General features: G+C 41.2%; 1 long non-coding RNA gene across 1 annotated transcript in view; it reads right to left on the bottom strand.

Moving 5' to 3' along the window:
- The window catches only part of LOC148085327 (uncharacterized), a 28417-nt gene extending 17343 nt beyond the window's left edge, over nucleotides 1-11074 (bottom strand). Inside the window, exon 1 of the long non-coding RNA XR_015710498.1 lies at nucleotides 10863-11074. This is a non-coding gene — a long non-coding RNA (uncharacterized LOC148085327). The remainder of the gene's footprint in view (nucleotides 1-10862) is intronic.
- Between the last annotated feature and the right edge of the window lie 5339 nt (nucleotides 11075-16413).

Here is a 16413-nt window from a genome sequence, read left to right as displayed (position 1 = left end):
CTCTACCGACTTCCAACGAGAGCCGTGATGAGGTCGATTATCGCCCCCGAAATGTCTCCCCGATTGCCATTTACAGTCGCATAACTGTGTCGTTACCGCGTCGCTCCTCATATCACTGACACAACAATTGTGCCATTGAGCCGCCGACGACCCACACACACACACACACACACACAGACACACACACCGTGCGCATGTGTGTCAGGGGCGCGCTGTAAATGGCTAACAGCTGCATTTGCACACAAAGAAACAGACTTTATTGTCGCTTCATTTGTAGCTACAGCTGCACGGATAATGCCGGAGTGTCGGACAATTAGCGAATCAATGAGAGATGTTTCGCCGATTCACCTCCGCACACAACGCTGGGTGAGCGCACACTGTAAGTGTCTGGCACCGCTCGCCCTCTTTATCATTGTGAAGAAGGCAGACACAACCCCTCCCCGTTTATTCTAATCTCTATTCTTGATGATAAAACCTCCTCAGTCACACTCTGTCTCTGTCTCCCCCCCCCCTCCACCTCAATCAACCCTTAACCCGCGACCCCTCCAAGCCCGGTGCAGACCCCCTTTTTTTTTTTCTGAAACCACAGCCAGTGCAACAACAGTGCTCCTTTGTCTGCACCCTCGCCACCCCTGCCCCGGACGAAGGCCCGCCGGCGCAGAGCGGAGCGAGTCCCGGCAGGAACGCCCCGAAGGGAAAAAAAAAAGAAGTGTGAAATGCAGATTAGGGGCTAACAAATATTTTGACAGCGTCGACCGAGTGTCTCGGTTCGTCGCGCATGGAACGGTTGAGGTTGAGACGACTTCATCCATGGGAAGATAATGTTGGGACATCAATGTTTAATTGTTAAAGTTTTTATTGGAGATGAACTTTAAAAAGTGAGCAACTTTCCTGTTACAACTAATTGAATTATCCATTATTTGATATAGCTTTTGTTAGATTGTTTCCCTGTTGTACACTTTATTTTTTAATTTAATCTACTTTTGTATTTTCATATAAAGAGTTTTATATTCTCTAAAATGACTCGTTTATTAATAATAATATGATTTTCTTTTTTAATATCAGAAATTAAATGACCATGCTTTGTTATTTTCTCCCATATCAAGTCTCCTGAAAATATCTGTTTATAGATATTTACTTCTAAATTCTGCGGTGAAAGTATAAAAAAAAGACAACTGAGGTTAGTCAAGACATCATTGTAGTTGTTTTGGTAGATTATTCTCCTGTTGTACTTTTTATTTTTAATATACAACGTTTATTTATGCATTTTTATTAAGATTTTCTTTAATATTATTTATGTAAATTGACTTCATTATTTTTGCTCTCGATATTAGGATTTTATTTTTCGAAAGCCAAACTATTTCTTCCAGAAAAAATATATATTTATTATTTTATATAAAAGATATAAGTCATATTACATGAAGAATAATTATGAAAAGCTATTTCAACTATGAAAGAAGACTCTTTTGGTTTCAATGCTTATATATTTTAAGATAATATGTCCATTTAAAAGATATTTTACTTTATACTTTCTGATGCATTTTCATTACATAGGAAATATTAAAAATGCCGATGATGAACATCAACAATTCTTCTTTAAAAGTTTTAAATCTCCAAACGCACCATCCAAAAAAGTTATTATGTGTGTTGACAGTTTCTATTCCTGTATTCACAGCCCCACGCCCATATATTTACACCCTTCAGACCTTATTAGACAAGTATTAACTTTTGAAATGTATTTTGGTTTCTCAGAACAGTTCATAGAGTCCAGTCGAAATAGCTGCCAAGCACACAACTCGTAATTTCTAAACTCTGCTGCGAAAATATTGAAAGAGACGACTGAGGTCAGTCAGGACATCATTTTAGCCGTTTCCTCTGGCGGACTTGTGAGGCAAACAAGGATGACTTTTTTAGGGCGACTCTGGGTGTCTCTCGTTTGAAGTGGAAAAAAAAGAGAGTCCTCTTCGGGGGGGAAATGTGCACATACGCGAAGACACCCTGGCGACTTCCGAGGCAATCGGGTCATTAACCCCGACTAATCTACAAACATTATGTTTATTGAAAAAGCCTTTTCGAGCTTATGTGCCAAGTTAATTTATTCCAAGTGTGTGTGTGTGTGTGTGTTAGGGCGTGTTTCTGTGTGCCGACACAACATGTTGTGTAGCCGCACTCTGTTGTGTCACGTCTTCTCTGGAAGTCTGTGTGATGGTGACAGACAGAGAATATGATAGACAAGCATCAGTGTGTGTGTGTGTGTGTGTGCACGACATCAAGTGATGACGCCTTGATCTAGGACTCCTGCCTCCGTCTGACGCCCCGCTGCGTCTGCTTCATTAATCAATAAGACAGATGAAGATAGACTCCTGCCGAGCCACGAGGGAAAACTCGTTTTTTTTCTCGCCTGCTCCAATGTTTGTGACGCCGACTGTAAGGAGGCTAGAATTACCCTAAAGGGCGTGTGTGGCGGGCGCGATGCAAAACATCTAGACTTCCTGCCCCCACAAGCGTCATTCAGGCTGGATTTGATCTTCGCCACAGAGACAAAAACTTACTGTGAATCTCATTAAAAACAGTTTCGTAAATGTATCAGTTTGTAGATATTTAAGCCCTAAAATGAAAAGAACAAGATGTATTCTTGCCATTAAATATAGTCTTTGGTTATGGAAAGTCTAAGAAGAAGAACATTTTTGAATGATGCGACTAGTTATGGGTCGATGAAGCTTCATGAAACAGTGTCATATTTTTCAGAGGACAGTAGGGGGCGCCATCAGCTTGAAAATGATGTGAGGTTTCAATAGAATGGCTTTTAAAAGCAATAGATTATAGAGCAAAGAGTGACATCTAGTGGACTCTGGAAATAATGACACTGTTTCATGAAGCTTCATTGATACATCAGTAGAACTGACTCAAACTAGATCTTAAGAATTTCAACTTCGCAATCACTCAGAGACTGGTTTCCAGGTTCAAGTCTACATTATATTGTAGAACATTAGATTTCATTTTAGGATTTAAGAATTAGTCCCTAAAATTGTATTTTTGTTTTGCATCCAAACACATTATAACCATTATAATTCTAGGTTATAATATGGTCTCTATTACAGGTCTTTTCAATTAAATATGTATTATTGTTTTACCTCCTCTAAAGAAATTCAAAATTTCAATTGATTCTATGATCATGTAGTAAATACGAAACTTTACTACTACATAAAAAGCCTAACAATTTATTGGGTGAAAATCTAAAATCGGAGTTGATCAAGTCCAGCTCCTCATAAACCCCACGAATCCAGTTTACAACATCATCAAGTCATGATTTAAACCTGCAAGGATTTCAAACTACAAATCATCTGGAATGGAATATACCCTTCAAAGTCAGAGGGGATTAATATAAATAAATGGCATTACTCGCGGTCCTAGAAAGAGAGTTCTTGAGGATTGCAGTGTGCTTTCGTTCGCTGGCTCTTCTAAACTATTTCGGGCTCTGGGTGGAGTAGGAGAAGCATTAAGTTGCCTCGATACCACAGCTATTCCACAATAAAACGGCAGGCTAAGAAAAGCAGCGCAACAATTTTCCTTGGTCCGATGAGACCTTAAGCTGAAACCAGGGAAACTGCACACGACTGTAATTACCTCGCTACTTTACCCCCAACACAGCGACTGATGCATCGTATCTGCACTCCGAAAACCCTTCGCTATAAATACCCGTGTCCTGCTCAGGCATTTTTATGGAAGAAATACTGCTTGAAAAGGACCTCGAGCGCAGTCGACCGGAACGGAAACTCCTGAAGAAAAAAAACCCAGCAGACGCTTTAGATCAAGTGCACTTGTCACTTCTCTCCTTTTGAAACGGTGTCATTTGGAAAAGAAAACCTTTGAGACTCAGAAGACAAGATAAGAGAAACACCTGAAACTGTCAAAAGATGCTGTGAAGTCTGAACAAAAATAACTCAGGGGCGGCTGTCATCGACAATCAGCGTATTGCGTGTTTTGTTGTTTTTTTTTTAACAAAAGAGAAGAATACTTGAACAAAACTATATTGGTATCGGATACTTGACAAAGGAACGTGATGCGTTGAGTCATTCGTGCTGTCTGGCTTTGTGAGTCAGAATTAGCTTCCAGTTGACGAACACGGAAGGCTAAAAGAAGAAGTGGTCGGGGAAGAGTGGAAATGAGTCGTATAGAACTTTTACATTGAAATGTGACTAAAGCTCATTTCTACCTTTAAAGACTATCATGAATATTTAAAGATTCCTTGTACAATTAGCATTACTTTTTTTTAGCAACTTTCTCTATAAATACAAATAACTTCAATCAAATAGTTTTTACAGAGAATCATGTTTTTTCTACTTCATTGTTGCGTTTACTTTTTTAATCCAAATACATTAAAATAAAGAAGATATTTATATATGTATTCTCTGGTCTCTTGGGGAATATAAGCTAAATGAGATGATGATGTTTTGTGTGTCAGTGTGTAAACCAGAGAGTAAAAGTACAATGGTATGTTGACATATTCAGGTTGCTAAAAATACCTAAAAAAGTAAGTACCTGAAGATAACATACTTACTTACTTATACTGCAGCTCACAGTTGGAAAACATTGTAACTTTTGGCTAAACTTAAGTCTATACTTACTATATTTGTGGTGTTTTTTTATCTAGGTACCTACTCAACCAGTTTTTCACTTGGGGTAGATGTATGTGTGTTACATATAATAAAGTGTATTATTGGGAAGACTGTTGAAGAATTGTAAGCCAACACTCTGTCCTCCATGAGAAGATATAACCATCTCTTGGAAGATCCGCGCGAACGTTTCAAAAGCACTTCGCCTCGACCTCTCGTCTAATATCCAGACACGAAAATCCCTTGTCGGTTCCTAACCCGAGATGCCCTGATTGGAAAAAAAAAACGCATTGTGTTATTTGACATTGTACCCACGCTTGACGCTCAAACAAAAGCACCAAAGCGGGCCTCGAGGGGGCAGATGACAAACACTCCTAAACCATGGCCAGACATAATCCCCCCTCACGCCTAACCTCATAACAAACGCACAGCGGAGGGGGATCTATTCAGGGCATATTAGGGAGGTGAAGGAGGCCAGGCACTGAGGGACTCTCCCCACTTGGTTGTCCTAATCATCTGAGACAACGCCTGCAAGGGACGACCCCCCCCAAACCTCCCAATTCTTTCCCGCCTCAATCGCACCCCAACCCACCAATATATGACCTAGACATATCCAGGAATGCCCACAAGGAGAGGCATCCATGCTGACCGAAGTGAGCGTCCCCTCCGGGGGAAAATGTAATTGTCCATCATCGTGGTCCAAATTAAAACAACTCATTCGAAAGACTCTCCTCGAAGCAGGTTTTTAACGGATTGGCACGTTCCATAGAGCACGCCGGCGATGCAGAAGACGAAGCGAAGGCTCCATTGTCTCTTCGCATTTTCTTCAATTAGGCAGGAGATGACGGGAGACAATGAGGGGCGTTTGTAATCATGAGCTCCCCCAAATTCACACAGAGAAAACAGACTTCATTATGCCCAATGGTCCTGTACCGACGATAAAAACAACAAAAAAAATCCAGAAAGTGTGCCTCGTCCCGCTGAACATTTCGAGCGCAAGTGGGTTGGAAAAAGAAGCGAGTCACCGGGAGGAACTGCAGGGGGGTTCTGGAGCACAAAGGATCTCAGCGGAGGCAAGTGTTCTTTTATCCGCAGCCTAAGTGAACAGCATGATCCAACCCGAGCAATCGTTCCCCCTTCTCTGTCCCTGTTCCCTCACCTGAACTCTCATCATAAGCCAGTATTCTGCTCGGCTTCACAAAAGTTTTTTTTACAAGAGATAAAATTAGAAAAATAAAAAAAAAACCTGATACCTCCTTCGCGACAGCCCGTCGTCCTTGTAACGGAAAATCTTTTTTTCAAGCCCCTCGCAGCGTCTGCTCCGCTTTTAAAAAGTTCAGTTCTTCAGAAGAAGAATAAAAGAGCATGTTATCTCTTTTCACGTGCAAAAAAAAAAGAAGCACTCAGCTGAGAAATGACTAACCCAACATCTCGCTAGCTTTGTTGCTCACCTTGTCATTCATAAATCCTCCGTTCCACCGGCAGAACCATCCGACCGGATAAATACGGCTTTCGCAGAACTGTGAAAATGATTTTTTTTCTTTTCGCCATGAATGGTATTGTTCCAAATCCCTGACCCCACTCTTTACCCCTGTGCTTACAGCACAATGAGCTAATCTGCTGCGAACACACGCCGCCGCCACGACACGCATGTCAAACTAAAAGCAGGGTTATTGTACTTTCTTTTGATCATGTAAGTGAAGTGAGGTAAAAACCCTTTTCCCTGTGCCCGGAATAAAGATTATGCTTCTTCTCCGCATCTCTTCCCCCCCCCCCTCGCCTTCAGACGTTCGTTCAAAGGTATCAGTGCAGCCCCAGATTGACGCTGACTGATTCTGCCGTTTTCTTCTTTTTTTTTTTTCCAAATGAAATTGGTCACCAGCGAGCACCTGGAGGAGGGACGGCTGTCAAGTGAGTTGCCTCCGGGCGGGGACACAATCCTTCCTGCGAGGGCCTCCACTTCTTTATCTGATTCCAGCAGACAGGGGCACGACGGCAAGCCAAAGCCAGCCAGAGCCCTTTGATATCCCAAGCATATCATCCCCGCCGCTCGTTTTATTGATCGCCGGAAGGTTTGGAATTCTCCACCGGTAGACGATGTTGTGACAAAATACGGAATTATCTTTTTTTTGAGGTGATATCTCGTCAATCGAGCATAGACATCGAATAGTGTTTATGGGTGTCTTCTACCTACCATTACTTTAAAAGGGTGATGGTTTTTAGTCCAGATGCCATCTCAAATAATAAAAGAATACATTTTTTGTTTACCAATCCAAAGAGGTTATTAACCGACCCGTTTAGTTGTATATCTTTTTCAGTGGCTCGAGCCAAAGACAAGATTTATGTTTTCCATCTTGAGATCAACTTAGTTGGGGCTAGCTAAACAGGCTAGTAAAGGCTTAAACCGCGGGATTACTTTCAGGAACAACTAGTAAAAGAGTTTTCTTCATTCTCGTGTACAAGGTGTCAACGTACAAAAGACAATTGGTTAAAGTGTTATATCCATGTGTTTGAACCTTTTGCCTCAAATCTACCATCTTCTCAGGTTTCGTCGTAAGCTAGCATGTATTTGACTTAGTTAAAACATAGTGATAGACATGGATAACACCTCGTTTTTTGGTCTTCGTGTACCGGTGATGTTGTCAGTTACCTGTTGGTTAACCATCATTTCCATCATGCTTGTCGCTATGAAGCGTAAACCATTAACAATAACCACTAGCATGTGGCTATTGTTTTGATAGAAGCGTACACTCAGTGTTATCTTGACCTCTAAAGTATATACTTTATTGAGTATTGTTTTGATTGTCTAAGCGCTTTGTGAGCCTGGTCTGGAAAAGCGCTATAAAAATACAAATTACTTACTTACTTACACTACCTCTGTTGACATGTACACCGGACTATGAAATGGATAAACAAAGTTTTAGGCAATAGGGGCAACAAAATCCGAACCTCTATGTCTTTCCAACAAATTGGGAATCATTATGTAAATGCTCATTCCATGTTTATCTATTTGGATTTCTTTCGTTTGATCACTCATTCCCGTTTCCGACGTCCTCGCCCACCAGGCTGGCGAAAAGTAAGACGTCAACAGTTACCTTTAAAGCAACAAACAAAATTCCAAGAATACATTCAGGAGTGAGCAAAACATGGTGGTATTATGCATTCATCTCTTTTCCACCACGGTATACCTGAGGACTTCATGCATTGCCGCAAGGACAAAGGACGAGTGGAGAGCTCTCCTTCAACGGAAAAAAGAGGCAGAATGTATGTAAATTGATTCATTAACCTTATAGGGCTCTGACCGGTGGGCCGTGCAAAAAGGACGGGGGGGGGGGGGGGCTTGTACCAGCCTTGAATTTTATCAAGACACATTAATTGCATAGGAAAATTGTCATGGATGGCCCGGGGGTTATATCCGGAAGGTGTTATCAAACACTGTAATAATTATACATGACGCGTCTCTGATTAACGATGGCGTGATTATTGCACCATGTCTGCTTCTTTTTTTCTTCCATCAAAGACGAGCGAAAGAAAGTATTATCATAACGATTCTCTTGGATCTTTAACCCCCACCGCACCCCCCACAATAGAACAGCATGGAGAAATGGGATTGTTGAGGGGGGGGGGTGTAAAAGGATCAAACTGAATTTCCCACCAGGATGTGAAAGATGTGTGTTTGGAGAGACCGGTTGCCAGCGGTGACGGCTTGCACCTGGAGCCGGGAAGGAGTAATGCGGGAGGTCATGGGTCACGTCGTAGGCTAAACAAGACCCCAGGTTTTCCCCTCTTCTTCTTCTTCTTCTTCGGGAAGACCAGACTAAACCCCCCCTGCGGCTGGATAGTTCCTTCGCACCCTTTCCCTTCGTTAACCATCGCTCCTTCCTGTTCAACCAAAGAGAATTAATCCATAACCCACTCAACTCGGCAACCCAATTACCCCAGACCCCCGGCTTGTCAATCACCCCCTCCTCCTCCGGATGCGCGATTTTTTTGAAAACAATTAACCTCTTCACGGCTGGGGACTTTCTCCCGAGGAAGGGCGTAGATGTAATTGAATGACTCCCGACCACGTTCGCATTCCTGACCATGACTTCGCATCAACTGGATCATCTCGAACTTTGGTCACTTCCTGTGTCCTTCTTTTTCCGTCTTTTATCGTTTAAACGGGTCCAAAGTAGACTTTTTTTTTCACACCGACTGTCTACGAGCAATAACGCATCCCCCCACATCCTCCACCTCCAATAAAATGCTCTCTTCCCCCCTTGGTTATGAGGGGCCTCCTATTCATCTCCAGGTAGAAAACCTCAAAGTGTAGGAGGGCAAAACAGCTTGTTGCTCCATTGAGCTTTTTTTATTACTTCCCCCTTCAAAGGGTAGTTGCCGAGGATGAGACAACCTCAAATCTCCTTGATGCCACGATAAACAGATCAGTCGGAAAAAAACAAAAAACACTTGAACACTAAACCGTCGGACGAGGTTGTAAAAGCGTTTACAGCAGTGGAATAATCCATCGAACAAACATTGTTTATGAGAAAGAAAATGTCCACAACGACAAGTCTTTGAAGTGAACGTTATTATTTTTCCCCAACAAAGACCTTCATCCATTCAGCCATTTTCTATCGCTATTATTTATGCTTACGTAGAAGCGGGTGATGTAATCCCGACCCAACACGAAAACAATGATTCTTCAAATGCTTCTTTCAAAAACAACCAAACGTCTACGTAAACACTTCAAAAAAAAGGTCGTGATTGAAAAAAAGGGGCTTAGTTTTTCGTCACATTATTATACTTGTGCCTATTTAACATAATCCTCCTTCAGATCCCGATCTGTGCCACCGCAAAACAATCGCGGCGGAAAAAAAGTTGAACAAATACGACTTATAACGGCGGATACGAGCAGAAAAAAAAAGCAACGAAAAATCAAAAAGAAAACTCCAAAGGCGGGCGAGCCATATCTATATTCTTGCAGAAGCGCGTCAGTATAGCTGAAATCTCTCTCTCACACACACACACACACACACACAGAAAAAAGTCTTTGATGTTTCCTCAAGTGTGTGTGTGTGTTGCAGATATGTGAGTCACCCACACTCCACCATCCAGATCCCTGTAGACGACACACACACACACAGCTTCAACAAGATAGCGTGTGACTTGGATTGGGTGGAATCAGTGAAGAGACACGCGTGAGGCCAGCAGCAGGAGGAGGAGGAAGAAGAAGGGAAAAAAAAAAAAAAAAAAAACACACAACAAAACAACTGGCTCTGGTTCAGACAGGCTGGAACTTCTCTTGATCATTATGTCTAGCCTTCAGGTGTCTGGGGTTGGACTGGAGGAGGTAGTTAGGTTGCTAAGGGAGGTGGTGGTGGTGGTGTTGGGGGGGCGGGTGGGGGGGGTGATGACACTACACCCCAGACAAAGACGGTGTAAAGAGGTCGCCGTGTACTATGATCACACAAGATTTTTAGAGTCGATAAAAACTTAAGGAGCAACTTTTTATCTATTTTTTTTGGATAGATTTTTCTCTTTTTTTTTTGGTCACTTAAGCAAGGCGGGCCCCCGAGAGACACTTTTTTATGGGTCCTACCTAATTAAAGCCATCTGAAGTCCTTCAGAACATCAAATGTCTGCTGGAATCAAAGACAATCATTTTACCCTCTTTTTTTTATTATGATGAATAGTTCCAGGGTGTTTTTTTATTATTATTATTTTATTTTTTTTAATTAATGGGCGAGGAAATCAAACTTTTTGCTGTCGAGACAAGAATGTATATCTTATTTGTTGGGATTATAAAATGACAAGTTTTGCGACAGATCCAAACCTAAGCCTGCCTTGCGGGCGGAAGTCAAAGTCGAGCCCAGGGTTCAAGAACTCGTTTTTTTTTTTGTTTTTTTTCTCACCCGGATCTCCCCCTCCCTGGTGGTTCTCACTTGACCGTGTGCACCGTCAGTCAGACGGGGTCACTGGGTTTAACGTTTTATCTACACATCATGCTATGGCGCTGTTTCTCAGACAGAACAACCCCCCAAAAATTTAAAAATTAAATAAAAAAACGTTTTTTGAATCAAATGCACACAACAAGAAACAGTCAACACACATCAATTAAGTTAAATACAATTCTAAATTAAATATATATATATTTTTTTTAAAGAATTAAAATTGCAAGTATATTTTAAAAAAAAAGTTAAATAACATTACGTCTATTAGTTTAAGGTTAATATAAAAAATAAATAATAGTAAAAAACTTACGATGGATTTCGGGAACTTCTGGGCGTTTCGCTCGGTGTCTCTCGGCGCGGCGTCACGTCACCGGTGAAGCTAAAAGTCGCTTCTTCCATCTTCTCCTTTTTTCCGCAGTCGCTTCTTCTTCTAAGTTTCTCTCTGGTGCTCACAAGTGTTCCGAGCTTCGTCTTCAACCCTCTTTTTTCTGGCGGAGGCTTCTGTTCTCACGTCCTGCTCTGCCTGAGTCGAGCCTACAATGACGCCTGGACTCGCCGGGACTGAGCGCTGAGAAGCAGGGGCGACGATGAGCAAAGGGCCGTCACGTGATCGCAGCAGCGGCACCTGATTGGTTCTTTCTCGCCCGGGCGTCATTGGCTCCCTGGAGCATGGAGGAGGAAGAAGCGCCTCCTCCTCCATGATGTGTTATACCGCGCGTTCACGAGTCAGCATCGCGGACGATCGCTTCTTCTCAGGACGAAAGGGAGGGAGCGTGAAGAACCAACTGTTCAAATACTTCCAACTCTGAAACAGAAAGTCAGCATCTGTGCGCGTTTTATATAAGTTGACTTTTGTACGAGCAGACAGCGATCATACACATTTTGTAAGTTGTAAACAAATGGGATAATAAAACATAAATGCAATACAAATATTATAAATCATTGAGCTAAAATATATTTTTTAAATAAAGCATGTGTTGTGGATTACAAAATGATGATTTAATGTCGATTTTAATATACATCCTATAGGTTTAAGAAATATTTGGTTGATGGGTTTGTATTTTATTTTATATAGTTTCACAGATGCCTCATTTTATTTATAATACACATCATACACAAATTTCACCATGTGCATGAGTAAAAAATAGCCCCAAAAAGAATTAGCATTAAACATATTTATTCAAAGTTATGACCTATTATTATACAGTGCTGGGGCCACGTTTTTATACAGGGACTGAGGGGGAAAAGTTTTTATAGCGAAAAGTATAAAAAGTCATGAACTTGCTTAATTGTATTATATATGACTTTTATTCCTAAAAAACAGTCTTTATGCCAAAAGCTTATTTTTAAAGTCGAGTAATATTTTTCAAGAGCAATACTTACTCAAAGAAACGACAAAAGCCGAAAAGAAATCAACACAAAAACCTGATAATCATATTTGGAATCATGTAATGAATAACCGACGTACATACACAATAGAATTGTTAGTTTCCCCATTTCCTTCAACCTATCGAGGGCCATACCATGGGACCGAATGTGGACCCCTGGTCTGCTATAATATATGCCTGTAACACTTATTACAAAGACACTGTTTCTTTAAGGGGCATTACATAATGAACATCACTTAAACCCATGCAGAAGCCATGGTTTAAAGTAGACAAGTTCCCACAAAATATAACGTTGTTTCTTTCTTTACATAAATAGTGTTTGTTGAGCTTAACCCACCCATTTGTAACAGGCAATACACATTAAGACTAAGTGAAGTTGTTGATTTTCTTTTGTTCCTTTTACTGTAAAATATATTTTTCTAATGCGATAACTGTACCTATAATTGAGTATGTGTGCAGCTACTGTGGCCAATAAATACTGCATAGTAACTACTTCATATATTGATATATATTCAGTTCATCCTATATCTTCTTGAGTGTCAGAATGTCATGTTTCGCAACATTATGTTTGGTCCGAGGACCTGATCTGACACTTTAAAAATATTTCTGTTTGCGGCTTTTAACGGTTACAATTCATCAGTAAATAGATCAAGTGTTTGTCCTGCTACATGTATAGATTGAACCTTAAAGTTGTATGACCTCGGAATCTGTATCTACAGTTAATGCTTTCTCAAGTGTTGATAGAAGGCTAAACGCAACCCAAGACCCCATCATCTCACTCCTTACCAAACAGCGCCTCTACTCAACCTTTTTAAACTACATTATTGATCTCCTCGTCCTATTTATAAGGAAGATACAAGTCATACACATATGGAAACCCATTTACTTCCTTCACTTTTCATTGTTTCCGTCAGATTGTGACCTGGATTTGTTAAATATATATAGGGTTTGAGTGCAAAGAAAATGGAGACCACCATCTTGGCTATAATCCTAAAGGCCTGGGCACACCGCGGGGATTCCCCGTGTGGTCTGACAGAGTCTGCCCTCGTCCCTCGAAAAAATGCCTTGGAACACACCAAAGAGATTTTCGGCAAAGTGCAAGACGTAATTCTCCCCCATAACAGCGGGTGGCGCCGCAGCGGCGCTCATCTGTGTTGACGCCACAAAGAAGTGAAAACCGTAAATGCTTTAAAACTAGTCGAAAACTGTCTGTGTTTTCACCCGTTGAACGAAAGACAAAATAATAATACGACGCGAATATGAAGCGATGGTCATTGTCAGCCCTTGGTCTTCTTGTCGTGGAAGAAAGACTTCACAGAAAAAAGAAAGAGACGCTTTAAATATCGCAACTTCCAAAAGTATAGCAAACATTCTTGTCCTCGAATCAAAACTGTATTGAAGTAACATGAAGTACAAACCACCCATGTTAAATCCTTCAAATACATATAAATCCTTTTAATCTATTTGATCTATTTATATTTGCTATCCTAGTACTTAACCCTAGTCACCTTAATACCTGCTTCAAATGGATGTTCAATGTCCTCCATATGTTTAAAACATTAAGGGCTCCACATGGATCAAGTGTATTGGCCCTACATGTAGAGCTCTCCTGCTGTTCCAGTGGTCGTCCACCATCCTTTTTGAAAGACCCCGACCGACCTTCTTCGATCAATATTTGATACTAATTGAGTCCCGATGTATTATTTAAAGAGACCCGCACCTGGAACGAATGGATGCTGCCAATACGTGTTGGTTTTGACCTCCTTTGTTGTGTTTCTTTTAAGTCGCATAATTTAGCTTTTTTTTTTTTCTCGCTGTAATTCTTTCCCACAGCAAGTCTTGTGGAGAGAGGAGGCCGGCTATAAAAGAGCATCTCCGGCTCTCTCCGATTCTCTGGAGTGCAGCGGCACAAGAACTCAAGGTTTCTGTATGGGTGGGAAATAGAGCGCACGTAATCTGGAGCGCACATCTTCCCCCTTGCGCAGGGGGCTGCGGCATTAAATCAATATTTCGCAAAGCTTTCTCTTGTTTTGTTTTTTTCACATTCACTTGACTGCTGCCGTGATGCGCTGCGAGGGTCGAGCGGCCGCTCCCTGATTTTTCGTGGCACTCTGCAACCCCTCCTCCCCTCCTTCGTCGTCCACCTCCTTCACTTCCACCCCACGACAGACACCCTCATTTGCTTTTTTTGGCTCCGAGGGTCCCGACGCCTTAACGGGAGGCGACAGGAATAAGGCGGCAGTGCTAGCTCCGCGCAAAAAACATCGCGTGAAACCATCTTTTTAGTGAACGCTCAAGATCCGAATGTTGATCCAAGTCATGAAACATGGGGTTTACCTGCTGCCACGTGTGTCGACTTTTGACCCGCCTGTCACCCTCGTGTGGGGGGTTCGGCTAACAGAGGGATGACTGGTCGTGTGACGCTCGCCTTCTCACCAGAAAACACTTAAAAAAAAAAGCCTGTCGTGTCTCATCATCTTGTTGTAAGAAACTGGTTATGAATTCATGCGGTCCCTTAAAAACTCAGGGCGTTATGAAAGCGAAATCCCCCCTTCCCCCCCCCCCTGCAAAATGGGTCATTCACTGCAGCTACTTTATCTCAAGGAATGAATTGTGCGAGCGTGCGCGCCCCGAAAAAAGACATGTGCGGGGTTTGCTACATCAAAGGGAACATTAAAGCGCGGGTGTCGTCTGGAAACACGACTCCGGCAAGTCGAACCATTTCATGTTTCCGAGGGGTTGCGATGCTTGTAAGATCGTTTGCCCCGAGAGCTGAAGTGTCAGTCTTTAGTTAATACCTTTTTAAACAGCCGAGAGGGAAAGTGTCGGATCTAAAATAAACTCTCGGCAACATCATTTTCATTCTACCGCAGTGCCCCGGATGCCTGGGACTTCAGTGGTTTCATCCAGACTTTTGAACTCGGGGGATTTTTTTTTTTTTCGTGGAACACACAACATCCTTTACCTCTTGCTTCCAAAGTGAAGGTGCACCGACAGGCTGGTAAGGTAGTCGCACACACTTTCGCAGATTTTTTCCTCCCACTGTGCCGAGAATTTGAGCTGCTGGGTTCAAAGCGGTGTCAGTCTGAGAGAGGAGACAACGATGCGCCGCCCGTCTTATAGACCCATCACTGCAACAGCTAATCTACAGCGTGTTCCAGCCCCTAAATTTAGACTCTTTTTTATTTTTTTTATGAACGCTTAGCATAATTCTGCTGCGACGAGCGAAGTCGTTTCTGTGGAGCAGTTAGACTCACTCATTTGGGGGGGTTTTTTCAGCTCAGGAGTTTTCAGCCCAACACCTGTTTTTTTTCTCTCTAATCATGACACCGTCTTTATTTCAATGGGTTAAAGGCTCATTGAGAAATGAAGGTAAAAAGGGAAATGGGAATACATCTGGCTTTTAATTCCAGCAAATGTTAGGAGAATAAAAGAGACCAGAAGGAAACTGAGTATCAGCACTTTTGGATTTTTGCAATTATTCCATTCTTTAGATGGAAGAAGAAAACATTTAGTGTGGCCTGTAAGTAAGTAAGTAAGTATGTGTCTTAAATTACCATATATGTACGTTCTTTCATACCTGAAACAAAATTAAATATGTATTGATAGCATAGCATTTCATAGTATAGCATTTCCTAGCATAGCATTTCATAACATAGCATTTTATAGCAAAGCATTTCATAGCATTGCGTTTCATAGTATAGCGTTTCATAGCATTGTGTTTTATAGCATAGCATTTCATAGCATAGAGTTCCATAGTATAGCATTTGATTGCATCACATTTGATAGCATAGCGTTTCATAGTATAGCATTTGATAGCATAGTGATTTATAGCACAGAGATTTATAGCTTAGTGATTCATAGAATAGCGTTTCATAGCATAGAGTTACATAGCATAGAGTTACATAGCACAGCATTACATAGCATAGCATTAAATAGCATAGCATTACATAGCATAGTGTTATATACCATAACATTTCATACCATAGCATAGCATAGCATAGCTTAGAATAGCATTGCATAACATAGCATTGTGTAGCATAACTAAAGCACCGAGTCCTGTTTCGTTGTATTTCTTTATTACTATTACTATTATTATTATCTTTCTAGAGATTTTTTGAGAGAAATGTGTTTACTTTTGAAACACAGTTATGTGCTGATATGCTTCTGTTGCTATATCTAACTGTTACATTTTTAGTTTCCTTTCTAGAGATTTCAATGAATTGGGATTGTTTTTGAAAACAGATTTCATATTATTTTTTAGCTAGGAAGCGATGTATTAATAATCGCTGTTATTCGTTTTTTTTATTACACATATACCTATTATACGTAAGACAATGAGCTATGAAAACGGTGATCGAAATGTCTTGTGCAACAACTATTTGAGGCAGAACATCCATTATCTGTACAACCCTATTGAAGACTTTCTATTTGAGGTGACAATGTGACTGAAAATAAACTCAAATTGCTTTT

This window comes from Callionymus lyra, chromosome 2, assembly GCF_982586985.1.
Source record: "Callionymus lyra chromosome 2, fCalLyr1.hap1.1, whole genome shotgun sequence".
Classification (NCBI taxonomy): domain Eukaryota; kingdom Metazoa; phylum Chordata; class Actinopteri; order Syngnathiformes; family Callionymidae; genus Callionymus; species Callionymus lyra.
The sequence above is the reverse complement of the archived record's forward strand: the minus strand, read 5'-3'. Positions and strand labels throughout refer to the sequence as shown.